Below are 13338 nucleotides of genomic sequence, written 5' to 3'. Positions count from 1 at the left end.
CGCACTCACAAACATTGGGGCTTAAAAATAAACACATCCCGCACTCACAAACATTGGGGCTTAAAATTGCAGGGAGTTGTAGACAGCCCTGGCGTTGTCGAGCGTCGTCATTGTGATGCACAGCTCTCCCTCAGAGCCATCACCCTCCGTCGCTGTGCTCCGTGGCAAATATACACCTTAAAGTTGCCTTTTCTCCCCGTCTTAGCGCTGTAAACCTTTGCTGCTGCCGATCTTTCCCCAGCAGCGAGGAGGAGAAAGAAAGGCTGCGACTCCCCCACACCCACCCAACCCCTCAGATTCACAACCGGGCTCCGAGCTGTGCCAAGGAACGCTGGCAGGCTGCAATTGTCAGTCTGAAAACCTCCTGTAATTCCCGTGTGCGAAGGGGTCGTGTGCTAAATATAAACCTTTTCAGGCAACCCGAGGAGGGAAGCAGTCGGAGTGCTCGTAGTTAGGGAAATTAAGCCGGTGCGAAGTGATGCTCTGATGGCAGATTACCAAGGGCTTCCTGTCAGTTCATCCCGCATTTGAGACTTAATTTGGTTTTTTGAGCTGGAGTGGTGCTTTGGGTGACTATAGAGGACAGAGAAAGACTTTATTTTGGGCTGTGTTGTGGAACTGGCATCCAAGGGAACCTACTCTGGGGTGAGGTGATGCTCGTTCAGATCTGCATGTACGTGGAGCTTGGAATAAGGTGATCATTAGGCAGCTGCTTTGAAACCTGTTATTATTTGCTTTTCAGACTCAGCAGTGCTGACAACTGACTTGCTAACAGGTAATGTTATTTATAGACCTTCTTGGAGGTATAAATTGCTTAGCACTAATTTTGGTCTCGGTTAAGGTGCTAATATTGCTTATTCTTAAATACTCAGCAACACATTTTCTCTTTCAGCTCATCAGCAGTCGTTTAATGTGCAATAATCTAGCTAATGCTTGTTGCCAAAAAGAAGCCTTTTGACAGAATGTTGAAACTTGCATTAAAAATAATAGGCTGAGTTGTTATTCCCGTGGATTTTCTCGAAAGCTTTAATACATGCCAAAAAATAAAACTTTTAAGCCATGCACAGAAAAGTTGCTGGTATTAAAGATTTAAATGTTTTAATCTGACTAGCAAAGTAATCTCGATTTCTCTGTCAGAATGCCATCTGCACGGTCTTAAATGCTGTCTTTTCAGGGAAAAATCTTTGTCAAGTGCCACTTCCCCAGGATTTCTGCTGTAGTGTATTTCTAATCCACATAATTATACTGTGTATGTTTGAGATGTGCTTTTCAGCAAACAACTGAAATTGATACGGGAAGTGACAAATTTCCGAGCTGACACGAAAAATAAGATGCTGAAAAGTTAGAGTTTATAAAAGAAGAATATTCAGAATATTAAATGTGAGCTTGTAAAGAGCTTTAATTCCTAGAAGAGCAGCACTCGGCTCCCCCTCAGCATTCTGGCAAGGAGAATGGTCAGGCTGTGGGCACGGGGAAATGGGCACCTCTGCCATGTCTCCATGTCACTTCATTCCAGTCAGATCAGCACTTTCCCAGTTTTTAAGGGATGGTCTTTGCAGGTGACGCTCATACAGCTCATTCTGCATGAACTGTAAGCTGCCACAATTGTTCTGTTGAAACTCTTTTTGTCTTGGTTGATGGGAATGATTCACTCAGTGCTGTGGGAGCTTGTTCATGCTATGATGTAGGGACATATCCAGCTATTAATTCCTGTCTAAATGGATTCTTTGCCTAATCTGCACACAGGATGCTTAAGGCAAAAGCATCCTTTTTGATCCTGATTTCCTTGTGAAGGAGCAGATAATTTTATTGAAGTACTTGGGGCATCCAGCATTATTTCTGTACCCAGGGTGCAAATGTGATGTGCTTTTTCTCCTCTGAACTTCTCCCTAAATCAATGATGGCCAAAGCAATGGAAAGTAGGTTCTTCTAACTCAGGATTGAACTGCCTGGCTGTGAAGATGAAAAAGAGAGAAATCATTATTCTGACAGCTACATTAGTAAGATAGTTCACAGCACAGATTTATTATGCTTTCTCTACTTAACAGGCTATAAAGGTAAGGCATGGCCAGTGCAAAAGCCTTTGGGCTTTGAGTTCCAGACAATTAAAAATGTGAGGTTGCATTAGTCACATGGCCCCTGGGAGGCTGTAAAGGATCAGCTAAACATGAACTCTGTATCCCATTTTGCCTCCTGTGAACCTGTTTATTTCCCCCTTTTAATATATTACGGTGGTGCATGAGACAAGGTTGAGGTGTGTTAGTGGTGGGAGGTAGAGAGTGGGAGTAAAGGACTACAGGAGTGGAGCTGAAGGGCTAAAAATCTCTATCTCGTGCTAAACATCAGAGGTCTGCAAGTATGATGGTGTTGAACCCACTCAATAAAGTCAAATGCAGCAACTTCTCAGTTAAAGTTGTGGTTCAACATAGCAAAATACTTCTGATGGTTTAGAAGATGCTTTCCCCTTCTGTGTGGGTGTTAGTCTGTATTTTTGCATGCTGGTTTAATAATCTGCTAATTCATCCTGAAAGAAAATTCATCTTGCCAAACTCCAGCCGTGTAGAAAATACTATTCCTGAATCAGGATCCCGTTGGGATTGAATCCTTTCTTGTGCTTGATGATGGTCAGTTTTCTTATCAATGGGTGATAACCCCAGACCCACCTTCTGCAGGTAGTGCAGTCAAACACCCAAATATTGAAGCCAAAAATAACGTGGGTTGCAGGCAATGGGGCTGAAGTGGTTAGCTAAGAATGCCTGTGTAAAATAGAGGTGGGGAATAGCAGAGTATCCAGTGTTTTCCAGCCAGCTCTAGGCCTGGAAGATGGATGTGTCACTGCAGGCCTGGCAAATGAGGAGGTTGTCAGGACTCCACTTAATCAGGGGTCACAATGGGACAGGGGCTTTAGGGGGAGAGGACAAATTTTCCTCACTGTAGGAAGGACTGGACTCTTAGAAAACCTTACAGCCAGTGACACCAAAGAGATTTCACCAAGGGCAGGCTCTTGCCCATGTCCTCTGTGACAGGGCCCTTTCACAACCTCAGCTGTGTGTGTGACTGTAGCACGGATAAGTGATTCCACTGCCACTTACCTCCATTAATTTTCCTGTAACTACCTGCTACTGTGCTGAGATGGGATGTAAAGGTTATTGCTATGCATTGTTCAAAGCTTCAGAAGCCTGAGTTAAGAAGCATGACACTATTATATCAGCAGCTGCCCCAATAACATACTAATAACCACTGCACTTACTGCAGGAGGGGATTTCTTCGCTGCACTGTAATGAAATGTAAAGCTGCAGGGAAGTGTTTTAGCATAAGAGTTGGTTTGACATTTTCAGGGTTATACAATAGGTGTGTTTGAGTGAGCTGATAATTGTTCCAAATTTTTTTCTGTTGGATGTTGCTACTACTTTTAAGGCAAAATAAAAGTGTGAGCAAGTTGATAATGCTGCTGCCTTTACATATTTCTGGTTGGATGGGTTGCCTTCAGTGATCTTGGAGATCATGAGCTGTTCTAAACTGCTGTTGTTTTACTAGCTTTTATTGAGGTACTTTTCAGTCCTGTGTTTGATTTGTTGCTTTGTCTGGATTATAATCTGAGATCCCATAAACTGCCCTGAGATCCCATAAACAAGGACACAGCAAAGATCAGTGTGGGCTTGTTCTAGACAACGCTGGACCAGATGCTTAGGGGAAAACTGTACAAAACTCAGCACTTGTGGAATGCTAATAAAATTTTCATATGCCTGTTTATGTGAAGTCTACCAGGACTGAAAGAGTTGTAGACTTATAAAAAATCTAGCTCATACTTGCTAGATAAAATCATATATAATGTCTCAGCTAGTTAAACCTCAGGGTCACCTTATCCTCACAGAGAAAAATGACTTGCAGAGTTTTTAAAAACTCAATATCCAGAAGGAAGAGCCCCTCCAAGACACAGCGAGTTTGAAAAACAGGTTTGTTGTGATCTTACAGACACCACAGGACTTTGTAGACAAGGAACTAAGGCATCTGAGGAAGAGAAAATAACATATTGAGTATATTTTTACCCCTTGCATTCTCTGGGTGTCGAGGTGCTGTAATAGGATTTAAGCAGAGGTGGAACTGGGTAGTGGAAGGTAGATCATTGTTGTTTAATGTGTATTTCATGTAGGAAATACATGTTATGTGGAACTTCAGATCCAATTATCCCTCAGAACAAAAGGGCTTTTCCAGTTCATGGATGGAAAAAGGAATCTGCCTGATTATCTTCCGAAGTGTCCTTAACCTAAACACAGCAATCTCAGCCAGATTTAAGTAGAAGAGGTGGCAATTAGAGTTGTTAAATCAGATTGGCCTTGCGAAGGTGGCAGGAAACACGGGGGATATTGTCTTCCATCTTTGTCCCTTCTCCTCCCTGAGTGCCTAAATTTAGACTCTGAAATCCATACTTGGGAACAGAAATAAATATAAATGGTTGTTCTCCATAGTGTTTGCATGTGAAGTTCTTATTGATTTTGATGGTATTGTGTTACTGTGCCGCTAAACAGAGGGCACCTTTTAGGTACTTGAGGACAGAATTTGAGCTGTGCATATAGTTGGTCTGAATTTTAGTGACTGAGGAAAAATGGTGTGCGAAATGAACAGTGGCTTTAGCAGGAGTACTTAGAAAACATTGGATTCTTGACTACCCAAAAGAGAGTGTTTTGAAGATTGGTGATATATGGGAAAGACTTGAAGGATCAATGCTCTGGTGAGGAGCAGAGCATTGCTTCAGATTTGTGCCCTTGCAAGCTCAGTGGAAAGCACCATCTGGGATTGCAGAGCCCATTTTCAGTGTTCAGCCCCTTTCCATTGTGAGTTCCAGAGTCACTGGAAATGAAAAGCAGCCTGACTGCCTGGACTCACTGGAAAAGGAAGCTCAGGGGGATACAGGGAAATGTTTGCAGCTCTCAGGTACCAGCAGTGTGAGACAATGGGCAACAGGGGAACCAAGTGTCCTGTGGAAGGGAGGGAAGCAGGTGGGAGATGCATTTGTGGGAAGTGACTGAATAGCAGTGAAGCACAGGCATGGGAAATGGTGAACAGAACAAATATATGACAGATTAAATATAGAAAGGAGATGAGGTTAATGTACTGGAAACCAGCTGCAGATGATGTGATCTGCTCTGGACACTTTGTTCTCTGCTCTGGCATCATCCCCCTGGTATCCAGGCACTTAACTGGCAGATGACTCACCGTGTCTTTGTGCTGCAGCTTCTTTCTCCATCAGATAAAGGTAATTCTTTCCACTTCTGGAGCGATGCTGAAAAGGATTGATCTGTAAAGTGCTTTGAAGATACACTAACACTCAGCTTCTAAAGCCTAGGTTTTAATTGTGGAGCTGCAGATCGTTTCAATACATTTTTTTCAGCAACAGAAATATCTCACTGCAGTAATTCTTGTCCATGGTACACTGATACTGATTAACTTCTTAAGTGTAGCATAATACCATTGACTCCACAATGGGGCTCAAAAAAAAGAGTTGCTGGGTGGGAATTAACTTGCTGTGTTCCCAGGGTAGCTTTTTGAATGCTTCAAGGATAACTTATGTCCTCAGCTCATCTGTGATGTTGGACATCAAACTTAGCTCTGCTGTGAGCAGCAAACAATGAACTGAAATGATTCCAAGTGAAATGTGAGTTTGTGCCAGAGATACAGAGATCCTCTCAACTTGTTCTGTGATGGAGAAATGGGGATAAAACTTTACCATCCAGTATTGCAGAGCTCACACACCAGCTTTCAGGTGTCACGCACATGTGATTTCATGGGCTTTGTGACTTTTCATGGGCTTTGTGACTCAGTGGTCATTGCAATTCAGCAAACCCATTCTTTTCATGTCAGTTTACAAATCCTACACCCTTCTCTTTTAGTTGTTTTCCTTTGAAGTAGCCTTATTATCTGTGAGCAGAACAGTGACTGTTCTCCTGATGGTCCTGTAGCCATGATAACAAAAGCTGATTTCTGTGTTCAGCAAGGAGGGGAAGCAACCTGCTGTAAACAACTGAGAACTTTCGGACAACTTGAGTTCACTTAAAATCCAAATTACTTTGTAATCTGGAATTGGATAATATCTGACCCCACATAGTCATTCAGCATAAGGCCAAAGCCTTATTTCTATGCACTAGTCCTGATTTATCCCGACAAAGCATTGAAGATTGACTTGAAATGAAAGTTGTTTTACAGCATGTTTTAGATCCTTTCTCTTGTGTTATAATACTGTAAATGGACCTTCATAAAACATGGTCAAAGCAAGTAGCTTTTCAGAAGTCCAAATGATGTTACGTCTTGCTGGAAAGAGAGATGTACAGATGGAGTTCTTGTCAGAAAAGATTTGTCCACAGCTCTTGGCCCACAGTTGTATCAGATCTCATGGTGATTAGTCTCAGATTTATTGGCATTTCGATGCTCTCATTGGGGCAGAAGAAGGGGGGCTCCAGTGATAAGTCCACTAAATCCAGAGCAATTCTGACAACAGTGATTTTTATTCACCTCACCCGTACTTGTGTTTAACCTGGAGAAGGTGACCATAGTAAAAGCTTATTCTGATGAAGCAAAGGATTTTCTTTAACCAAGTTGGAGACAAGTTAAAAAAAAAAAAAAAATCAAGTGAATGACTAACACTTTCTTGAAACTATCTTTTCCAGCTCTCTGTAGCTGGCCTTGTGTACCTGGTTTCTATTCAGAACAAATGCCACAACAGAGTGGCTGAATAGGACTGCAGGGAGAAACTCTCCCTTTTTAAAGAAACCATTTCTTTGTGTTTAACTTTTAGAGGCTGTTTGAAAGCACAAAGGCTGCAAACAAAGCCGTATGAAGCTCATGACCTTTCTGCCATAAAGACCCTTCCTAGTCTTGCTTCCCTTCCTGCTTGAAGGTCTCTCATTGTATGTTTTACCAGTTTCTCCTTCCCCAAATAGCCTGATGCACAATTAATTCAATTTCAATAGAAAAAGATGAACTCTCAAATTCTTTCTTGATGTTTTCCAATGTTGCAGTCACTTATACAAAAAACAATGGTGGTGCTGATAGTGTTTCTTCTAATACATTGCTTCCTTTTTTTGGCCTTAAGTGCTGGAATGGCAGCCTCAGCTACAAAAAATTATGAAGTACCTCAAAGAGAGGGTTTGTCTCTTCCAAATTCTCTGATCTGTCCTGTATTTTTGTTCAGTTACTGGATCTAAACATCAGGAACAGCCTAAAGTCCCCTCACTTGTTAGAGAACAGTATTAGAACTATATTTAATTTTACTGGCTCTCTAAAGTGAGAGAGGGATAAGGAATTTCTTTCTTTGGTGTCTACAGGGAAGTTGTAAAAAAACCAAAACCAAACCCACAACAAACAACAAATAAACAAAAAAACCCACAAAACAAACCCCCTCCTCCAAAAAAACCAACCAAAATAAAACATGGACATATCTTAGCCATTAGGATGTGACACTCCTAAAATACTTAAAGCAAGTCCAGATGACCACACACTAGGGTAGATTATTAGGCAGCTGCTGCTAAAACATCTTGATTTTACTGGTAATGTAAAAAGGCTTTATTGAAAGAAGAACTGCCTATCTTTCTAGATTTGGTGCTATGTCTTCTAAGGTTCCTTAAAAATCTTACCGGATACTTAATTTTTTTCCCCTTCCCTATAGATTTTTAGAAGATGGTCTGAACAGTAATTCTGAAGTGATTTGTATTTCAGATTGCTTCTCCTCATTTTAGAATAGTGTTGCTAGTTTAGAGCCTTTCTGATGTTCTCTTCTCCCGAGATTCCTTGTTAATTAGGTTGAATCATAAACCCACCACAATTCCAGCGTGCAGATTCCTTTTACAGCAGCAGGAATCGTTTTCTTGAGCATTCAGACTGAGGCAGATAAAGTTCCTTCCTCTTGCTTCAGTTGGCAGTGGTTCAGACCTGGCCTGCAGAGGTGGGATCTGGTACCAAAAGCTTTCTCCTTTTAACCTTGTAATTTCTAGTATTCTCAGTATCCACAGGAAATTTACAGTTTGGGGGATTTTTTCAAGCCAGGAGAATCTGTGATTCTGTGCCTCTTGAATCACTGAAGGCAGCTCTGTTCAGAACTCTGGGTCAGCTCTGAGCAGACATTCATACACCATTTCCTCTGTTCTAAATAGGACATTTCTAAAGTAAAATCACTCCTGTTTCATGGTAAGTCCTTCGTGAAGCTGGGACTTCCCTTCTATGTCTTCTCTTCCACAGAGATGTTTTCCAGCTACATTTCCTCCCAAAGAGTATAACCTTTGGATCACTGCAGTCATTTATTATCTGAAACTTGGGCTTGGCATATTTTGCCATTTACTATGTTTACTCCAGATAAATAGGACTTGTATTTTCACTTTCATTCTGCCAGGGATGGGGAGGGAAAAACCACTGAGAGCCCTGATGTAATCTTTGCATGCTGCTCTCGCAGATGACCTTTTTCATATGCTCATAATTGTATTCCTTTTGCTTTCTGTGTGTATGTGCACATTGTATTTCTCATTCCTATAGTTCAATACTAGCTCAAAAACATTAAGTCAGATCTCAAATGTCACATTATCAATTTAGGGAAGAAAGAGTCAGCCATTAATACAGAAAGTGAGTCCTTTTATTTTGGATAACAGGCAAGTTGTAATAAGAAGGTTGCATCTGAATATACAAGATACAAACATGGCATTCAGCCTTCTCCTGTTTATCTTTCATCTGTGTTTATTAGAATTCTCTTCCATCAAACAAATGAGGGTTTTATGGATATTAGCAGGAGATGTGGATCTGTCACAAGCCATGTACAGTCACTTGGTTGGTGCATTGAATAAGGTACTTACATGATTTTATTACCTAAACATAATGTGTCCTTTCTGTACAGATTCAGTAACAGACAGTTTTGGTCCTGGTGTTGCATTTATCATATATAAATTACTTCAATAGTACAGACTGGCTCACTTAAGCAGGACCATTCTTCAGGCATTAAATAACTGTTAAGTGTGGTGCTCCTGGGTGTTCCTGGGAATCATGCTTTCTCATATTGCAGAACATCAGGTCAAAGCTGTTCAAATACTGACAGGGTCTAGAATAATGGTCTTATTTGCTAAAAGGTGACTCTTCCAATCTAATTTTGTTTCAATGAATCACTGTTCATCTCCCTTCCTTTGCTTCTTGCCTATTATACAGTAATCACCTTTGTAATGAAAGCCATTTTAGCCCATATGTTAAATCAAAGCAGTTGGATTATTTAATTTCAATGCCATTTAATTTCAGATTTCAAGAAAGTGAATTGATGCCATTAAAAAAATCCCATCTCCTTGCCCCCTAAGGCAAAGTTTTTACTAGTTTGTTAACTATTACACACCACCCTACCTAATTTCTTTCAAGCTCTTAATGTAGATAGCTCCACTGAAACACAGCAAACTCAAATTTTTATGGAGTACATATTTTTCCAAAAAGCAAAAGTGAAACACCTCTCTGTGAACACTTTTGGACATAATTCTTGGCATATTTGCCCCTACTTGAAAACACCTCTGCCTTCCTTTTTGTGCTGTCTCATCCCTTGATAAAGTCACTGGATTACTTGCCTTTATCTGAGGTTAAAGGAATGGACTAGGTTGCATTTAAGAGGGGGAATATTTAGGATTGTAAACCACTGCTAATAAAATGCATTGATGGTAAATAGGATTCAAATAAATAGGAGTTAAATATCTTCAGCTGTGTTGTGTGAGAGGCTTGCATTTCAAACAGCAGCATTTGTGTCCCTGTGTGTTCTGTGTCATCATCAGTCTGCCTGAAAGGTGATTTAAAGGATTCATAACCTACAAATTTGCCAGTTTGTTATGCTGAAGGAAACATCTTCTGTTACCATGTCATTTCTTCAGTGTGTAAGTGCTGTATATAACTATTCTAAATACCTCCTCCAACTTGAGGAAGAAATGGAATGAAAGTGTTGAAGTGATGGCCAGTATCTTGGCTGGGGAGGCGAAGCTCTGCTGCACCAATAAATGAAGAAAACCCACCTCCTCCAACTTTCCCTTTGCTCTTTCACACAGTGCCTTGGAGTTATATACATGAGGAAAAATGTCCTGTGCATAAGGAGGGTACTTACTGGAATGTCACTGGAATCACTGTCTACCTGGGCCTGAGGTTTCATTCGAAGCTCACAGAGGCCTAAAAGTGTCACTGCAAATTTAGAGAATTGATAATGTTGTTTCACCTGACTGGGAGGTCCAGTGCTGTGGTGAAAAAGCACGAAAAGCTCAGGAGTTAATTCATGAAGCTCTTGAATAATTCATTGCAGATAAGCCCTTTAAACCCCTATTTAAGTTGTTAATAAGGATGAGCAGCTCATTCCCAAGAACTCTGTTACTTGTGTCCAATATAAAGTACAAGTAGGAAAAGCTCACTGCGGCCATGTTTCAACTGTAAAATTATTTCACCTATTGAAAAATGATTTTTTTCTTATCTTTTAGTCTCTTTTCACTCATTTTAGAAAGCACTAGCTGTTTAAGAATAACTGCTGCTTTTACCATCCCACCTGGCTGTGTAACTGAAAGAAGGCATTTGACTGAAGGATATTCACAATATTTTATTGGAAAAGGCAGTAGTAGATAAAATGTTTTTGTCATGATATTCTATTTTCCTTAAATAAGCTCTTCTAAAATAGTATGAGCATAAACATCCTGCCCTGGGAATTACAGGACTTTTTTCCCTGCAGAGATCAGAAATAAGCACCTGGTATGTTTATGAGGTAAAATTGTTGTTCAGGTAGAGATTGCCCCTAGTAAAGGAGTGAGGAACACAATATGGCCCTCGAGCATGGAGGGCTCCAAGGGCTTCAAGGAAATTAGTAGTCCCTTCTCCCTGGCACTGCTTGCAACTCTGAGTGGGGAATAAATGGAAAATTATGTTTACTGCAGGAGTTCCTCACAGAGGGAAGTGGTCCTTCAACATCCTCAGCAGAGAACATGGGACACACGAAGCTTTAGTGAGGTAGAACTGGGAAGAAGGTTTTAGCAAATCGAAAAGTGATCTTCTTTTTTTTAATTTTATTTTTAAAATTCGTTCTTAAATGTGTTTATAAGCTTTTAACTATAGTTACCAAAATACCAGAGTGAGATGACCAGTGTGATAGTCACAGAAACGCTGGAGCAACACCAGTGCTCATCCATCTCTCTCCTTTGTATCCTTGAGCTGATGTGCTTTGCTCCTGCTTGAAGGACTTGTATTATCCACTTCCCAGGATGGAACACCCTAATAACCAAACAATCTGATCATTAGCATTAAATCTTTTGCTGATCTTGTGACCTGGTACTCGTAGAATAATTCAGGGTGAAAGGAAGGTCTTCAGTCCCAGCTCTTGCTCAAAACATTGTAAGCTCTGAGCTCAGAACTCTTTGGGGTTTTATCCAGTCAGATCTTGAAAAGTCTCCAAGAAGAGACTACACAGCCCAAATTATATCTGCATAACCACATTTAGTTGGGCAGGGACTGAAATTCAGGTGACTCACCCACAAGTGATCAGAAAGTTATCCTGATGCCCTAAGGGTAATACTTTATAGGTGTTTTCCACATGAAGCAAAGTAGCTGGGAGAAGAGGGGAGGGGGGATAACAGGCTCACTTCATTTTTCATGGAAAAGGGATATTTAGTATCTGTATTGGAACACATATTCAGAGTTTAATCTGCTATTAAGAGGAAGTGGTCTGTGCATCTCTACCTGTACCTGTATCACTGTTCAAAACTCTGGGTAAAAAAAGACATGGGGAAGGTGGAAATTTGAGATCTGTACAAACTCTTTGCTTTTGTTCTTCAGTAAGAGAGACAAGAAAAACAGTTTATAGCTATATCCAGGTCTCTTCTGGGAGGAAATCAAAGGACCTATTTGAGCATGTTTTGAACATCTGCTGAGCAGTTACTGGCAGCTACTTACTCTTAAATCCCAGAGAAATGAAACATTTCTGGGATCTTGTAAGATCTGCAAGTCTTACTCTTCCAGTGAAATTATTTTACCTGAAATAATGTTGACCATTTTTCTATAAAAAACCCTTAGAATTCATAGAAAAGACCACTGAATTAATTAAATAATCAGTCTTCACTGCTTGTCTCTGTTCATAGACACTTTAACTGTACTAACACATCGTATAAAATGCAATATTTATTTAATTCAACACAATTATGTGTGGATAAAATTTAAATATGGCTGTTGTCATTTTAATTTAAATTCATTGCTAGGCAATTCAGCTTAATGGTAGCTGATTAATAAAAAAGGAAATATGTTCTCTATGTTCATAAATCAACCCAATGTTCAGTTTATTCAAAACACTGAATTAGACACTAAGCTGGGGCACTGGAGAAGAAAAAATTACATTGCTTTCACTAATAGCTTTTTTGAGTATGCAAATTATTAGTCAATTGTAAATGGCTTTGAGCAGACTGGTTTAGGAATTAAAAAAATAAAATCAGTATCATTTAGGTAGTGAACAAGTCTCTTTCTGCTCCAGCCTCTTAGGTTTTTATATAAAACAAATTATTTTGACACCTAGTGAAGAAAATGTTAGGTTTCCTAGCCTGCAGGCTTCTGAGCCTTAGGGTGGTAGAAATATCTGGAAACGATCCAGTAGTGGAATGCTCATTAAAACAGGCATAATTCCTGCAATATATGTAGTATATAAAGAGCTGGTACCCCTGTTCCTTCCAAGCTGGTAAATCCCACATTCTGCATTTTACTCCCTGTGTACCCAGTGCAGTGCATGGAGACAGGGACTAGAATTATTCTAGCTGTGGCTTTAGGGGCTTTTTTGCTTTTTAAGGGCTGCAAAATGTGCCTGAGGGAAAAACTGGAGTTCAACTGGCTTTTATACAGGTGTGTCCCATAGTAATAGCAGCTACATTAGTTTAACTGGCATAAGCTGGCATTATATGAGGGGTTATTGTATGAAATGGGGGAAAATAATAAAGCTAATAATTTGCATGGATTGCAAATGATGGATGGATAAATGCATGGGTTGCACTTGGGCTGTGTGCTGTTCCCAAGCACTGGCAACAGAGATCCAAAGCTTCCCCTCTCTCTCCATTCCTACCCCTGTATTTCATGCTTCCAGCACCTCAGCTCTAAAGGCCTGGGAAATTTCTAAAGATGCTGCTTGTCCCAGTCCTGGCCAGGCTCCTCCTTAAATTCAGAGCAGTCCTTTCCAGAAATCAGGAAGGGATGATGTGAGAGCCCCGTTCAAAGGAGCTCTCATCCTTTGCAGCCCCGACTTTGTGACTGCAGAGTGCCCCCTGTTCACTGATAACTGGGGTAGACACTTAGCTATTGGTTTCAAAGAATCACGGAATA

General features: G+C 40.5%; 1 protein-coding gene across 4 annotated transcripts in view; it reads left to right on the top strand.

Annotated features, from left to right (window-relative positions):
* SHISAL1 (shisa like 1) overlaps positions 1-13338 on the top strand; it is a 237284-nt gene that overhangs the window by 73829 nt on the left and 150117 nt on the right. The window contains exon 3 of one of the 4 annotated variants that reach the window (XM_032688694.1): positions 743-775. The exons of the other annotated variants lie outside the window; for them this stretch is intronic. The gene's annotated coding sequence lies outside the window, so the exon portion shown is untranslated. The remainder of the gene's footprint in view (positions 1-742; positions 776-13338) is intronic. 4 annotated transcript variants of the gene reach the window in all.

This window comes from Chiroxiphia lanceolata, chromosome 5 (assembly GCF_009829145.1).
Source record: "Chiroxiphia lanceolata isolate bChiLan1 chromosome 5, bChiLan1.pri, whole genome shotgun sequence".
Taxonomy (NCBI): Eukaryota; Metazoa; Chordata; class Aves; order Passeriformes; family Pipridae; genus Chiroxiphia; species Chiroxiphia lanceolata.
Note: the sequence above shows the minus strand (reverse complement) of the source record. Positions and strands in the feature narration are given on the sequence as shown.